The 4,969-nt window shown below is 39.8% G+C and overlaps 1 pseudogene; it reads right to left on the reverse strand.

Annotated features, from left to right (window-relative positions):
• Positions 1-692: 692 nt before the first annotated feature.
• The window catches only part of LOC102469739 (UBX domain-containing protein 2A pseudogene), a 12,542-nt pseudogene continuing 8,265 nt past the window's right edge, over positions 693-4,969 (reverse strand).

The raw sequence follows: 4,969 nt of genomic DNA on the forward strand, positions 1-4,969 counted from the left end.
AATGACACTGTCTCTATCTTCCAAGGCTGTTCATTATGCAGATATCCTTGAAAAAATAATATGGAACAAAGAAAGTCAGTGCCTCTGCTCATACAATGTGCAGGTTAAAAAGGCCATGGAGAATTGTCTTCCAAACTGACCAGCCAGTGAAAACTCCACACTGAGATGTATACCACCTAGTTCTGCCTTTCAGGAGCTCCAATGGAAGCTTAGCACAGCACCATTCTCTTCAGAAACGGCACGCTCAGCACCCCTGCTCCACACTGCCGCATTTTTTCCTTTCGCTACGCAGTGGTCTCTCCATCCTGAGTCATCATCTTCAGTCTTTTGCTCAGATGTCTGAACTACTAACTGCCAGTCCTAGATCTTTGATTTGTGTCCGATCCAAGTGTCTAGCTTATAGCTTCTGGCAAGGCGCTCTCACAGATAACCTACAGTAACAACTCCATTGCCCGGCTAGTACTGGGACTCCGCACTCCCTCATAAGGAGCCCTCACCTCTCAGAGAGCACATACTGGTTATGAAACTGGTCATTTCTAGGGCTGGGTAGGATAATCTATAGGTGATCTGAAAATCAATAAGGCAACTGGGATTGGGTGCAGCCCGCTCTGGCATTTTGTTTGTTTGTTCGTTTGTTTGTTTTAATGAGTTTTCTGGGGGCAAGAAGGAATTCATGTTGTGCATGTGCAGTTCTAATTAATGAGGTCTCCAATGCTGTTACAGATGTTCAGTCTATAAATCCAGTATGCTGTCATAGAAACAAGTCCCCATCTGCAATACATCCAGTCAATTCTGAAATTATCGTTCACTACACCTTCATAAATTGGAGTGAATCCAACAGGACCTAGAATGTCAGCAATTAGGCAATAAGCTGAATTTTCTCCTTTTGTTTAATTATATCCTTTTAAAAAAATAATTATTTTATTTAACTTCATTTATTTATTTATTTTAATTTGACCAGAGAGCAGGGGGTTGGGGGGAGCAAGAGAGAGAGAAAGAGAAAATGAGAAAGCAAGCTGCCAGGTCCAGGACTTGAACTGCAGTTGGCCATGCGGGAGCCCAGCACCCTTAACCACCATGTCATCTGCTAGCCTCTTAATTATATCTTAAATATTTTTTTATTTATTTATGATAGAATGCCTGCATGTGCATGTGAGAGTGATAAAGAGAGAGAAAAACACTCACACAGGGTCTGGTCACACCATGATCCCCTTTCTCCAGCCCTCCAGTCCATGATCTTGGGCACTCAGATGTGTGCCCGGTGTATTTCAGGCTGACTGGGCCAACAATTTGAACTGCAGTTGCCATGTGGGACCCATTTCTCTTGAGTAGTACATTACCATTGTACCACCAAGCCAGCCCTATTTATTTACTTTAAAGGCAAGAAGTGAAGAGAGGGGCCAGTGGGTGGCATGGTGGCTAAGGACCTGGACTTCCACATGGTTGACAGCAGTTCAACTCCTGGACCTGGCAGCTTGCTTTCTCACTTTCCCTTTCTTTCACTCTCTCTCTGTCCTCTCTCATCAAATTAAAAAAATATATTAATAACCAATAAAATTAATAAAAATTTTTCAAAAGAAATAAAGAGCAAAAAGAAATCCAACTTAGATATACCTGGAAATAGATATTCAAAGTAAGAATACTTCCTTGATTATTTTATTCTTGGAACAACATCAAAATAGAGCACCATGCACCATTTAGGAAATACAAGGTTATATTGGGTCATCAGGAAATTTATGACACATTTTTGCATAAAAAAAACAGAAAAATACTTCATGACTTTCCAGACAACCTAATATTTCAACTGGCTAAACAATAATGAGAATACAATGTGGGGAAATGATTCATTTAAATAGCATTATTCTCCTTAGTAGAGAAACCTGTAAATATATTTGAGAGGATTTCGATGTTTAGAGAGTATTTTTAATACTGCATTGTATCTCTTGTCTCCATAAAAATATTTTAAGCACCTAATATTTCCAAGTGAAAAGTTATTTGGAGTTACTTATTCCACACAAGGGAGTCACAATCCAAACTAAGGAGAATCCTCAGAATTTAGAGACATGATCATAAATTTTTCTTCCTCAGAATTCATGTGCGAAAGAAGAATAAAATGAATGAGATGAGCGATAAGTAAAATAAGTCCACTCCAAATAAGGATTAGTTCATGTGTTTCCAATAAAACTTGCATTTCCCAACTTTCCCCCCTAGAGTCCATATTATTACACCAAAATTTCACCAGGAAAACATGAGTATAAAATTCTTAGAGCAGTACTATTCAATAGAACTTCCTATGATGATCAAAATGCAATCTTATCTATGCTGTCCAATATGGCAGTTACTGGCTACATACTGGTGTTGAGCAAGTGTATGTAGCTAGTGACTGAAAATTTCATCTTTTTAAAAATGTTAAATTTAAATTGTGATATGTGGTTAGTGGCTATCATATTGAACAGGATCTCTCTCTTTTTTTGTCCTTTTTTTAATTTCAATTTTTTTTATACATTCAATCATATTATTTAGCTTGAAAAGTGAATATTCCAACATGTGTACATTTCTCACCAGTGCAGTTGACAATACTACAAAGTTATCTTCAACAGATAATAACCCATTTCTTTGTCCCATAAATGCTTTGCTTCTCTATTTTTCTCCTTAATGCCCTTCCTCAGACTCTACTCCTTCATCCACCCTCTTCTCACACTGTATCTGATATTCACAACCAATTACTATGTTTCTATATCCTTTAGTCATTCAGTTTCAGTCATAGAATGTGGTCACTAGGTATATATATTAAGTGAAGACATGCAATGTCTCTCCTTCATATCCTGGCTTGCTTCACTCAGCAGTAAATCTTCCATATTCATCCACTTTCTGTCAGAAGCTAGAGTCTTCTTGTTTTTTATGGCTGAGTAGTATTCCATAGAGTATGTGCCACAGTTTTTCAATCAATTCATCTTTTCATGGGTATTTGAGGTGGTTCCATGTCTTGGCAATTGTGAAAAATGCTGCAATAAACATTGATGTGCAAGCATTTTTCCAATTAAGAAATCTTCTGTCCTTTGGGTAAATACCAAGGAGTGGGATGGCTGGATCATATGGTAGTTCTATTTGTAGATTTCTTTTTTCTTTTTTTGAGAGGTTTTTGCTATAGGGTGTATGCACTCGCCAGACAGACAGAGACAGAGAGAAATAAAGTGAGAAATCACCCCCCAGGGGAGATGGCCACACCGCAATCCCTTCTCCTCTGTTCTCTCGGGATCTTGGATATGCATGCACACGCGCCCGGCGTGAGTTTTAAGCCACCGGGTCCAGGACACGAACCGCGGTCTACTTCATGGGAGTCCAGCAACATAGCCATTACGCTAACTGCTGGTCCGTATTTGTAGATTTTTGAGGACTTTTCAAATTGTTCTCCACAGTGGCTAGACCAATTTACATTCTCATCAGCAGTGTAAGAGAGTTCCCCTTTCACCACACCCCCGTCAGCACTTATCATTTTATTTTTTTTAGTCTTAGTCATTCTGACTGGGGTTAGGTGGTATTTCATTGTAGTTTTTTTGATCTGCATCTCCCTTACAATGAAGGATGTTGAGCATTTTTTCATATGCCTTTCAGCTATTCATAAGTCATCCTTAGAGAGTGGTTTTCTTCAGCTCATTCTCCTATCTTTTAATAGAGTTGGTGATCTTTTTTGGGGATAGCAGGTTAAGTTCCTTGTGTATTCTGATTATCAGTCCCTTATCGGATGCATAGTTTACAAAAATATTTTCCCATTCTCAGGGCTGTCGATTCACACTAATTACTGTGTCTTTTTCCATGCAGAAACTTCTTAAAAAAAAAACCTGGTGGCTTAAACTCACACCGGGCATGTGTGCATGTGTGCCCAAGATCCCGAGAGGAGAAAGAAGGAGAAGGGATTGCAGTGTGGCCATCCCCCCTGGGGAGTGATTTCTCACTTCCTGTCTCTATGTCTCTCTCTGTCTTTCTGGCAAGCGCACGCGCTCTATAGCAAAAACCTCTCAAAATACATATATATATATTTTTTCCCATTCCGAGGGCTGTCAATTCACGCTAATTACTGTGTCTTTTGCCATGCAGAAACTTCTTAATTTGATGTTATCTCACTTGTATATTTTTGGGATTATTGACTGTGCATTGGGGATCTTATTTAAGAAGTCTTTGCCTGCCCCAGAGTCTCCCAGAGTTTCCCCAGTATTTTCCAGGAGCAGTTTTATAGTTTGAGGTCTTAGGTTTAGATCTCTGATACACTTTCAGTTGATTTGTGTCAATGGTGAGAGGATTCAGATGCATCTTTCTGCAGGTGGATATCCAGTTTTTACAGCACCATTTGCTAAAGAGGTTTTCCTTTTCCCACTGGATTGACTGGTACCCTTTGTCAAAAATCAGTTGGCTATATGTCTGGGAGTTTATTTCTGAGGACTCTATTCTGTTCCATTGGTCCACCTATTTGTTTCTGTGCCAGTACCATGCTGTTTTGATTGCCACAGCTTTGTAGTATATTTTGGGGTTAGGGAGTGAGATGCCATCTACTCCACCCTTCTTGTGCAGGATTGCTTTGGCAATACGAGGTCTTTTATAATTCCAATTTTCTTGAGAGGTTTTTGCTATAGGGCACGTGCGCTTGCAAGAGAGACAGACAGAAAGTGAGAAATCACCCTTCAGGGGGGTTGGCCACGCCACAATCCCTTCTCCTCCAATCTCCTCTCTGGATCCTGGGCATGCATACACATGCATCCAGAGTGAGTTTAAACCACTGAGTCTAGGACTCGAACCACGATTGGCTTCATGGGAGTCCAGCAACATAGCCATTGCACCAACTGCTGGTCCCTGATTCCAGACAAATTTTATGATTGTCTTTTCTAGATCTGTGAAGAATATGTCTGGTACTCAAGGGACTGATAACCAGAATACATAGGGAACTCAAGTGCCTTATGCGAAAAAAAAAAAA

The sequence above is a fragment of the Tupaia chinensis genome, unplaced genomic scaffold, assembly GCF_000334495.1.
Source record: "Tupaia chinensis unplaced genomic scaffold, TupChi_1.0 Scaffold145685_1, whole genome shotgun sequence".
In the NCBI taxonomy this organism is placed as follows: Eukaryota; Metazoa; Chordata; class Mammalia; order Scandentia; family Tupaiidae; genus Tupaia; species Tupaia belangeri.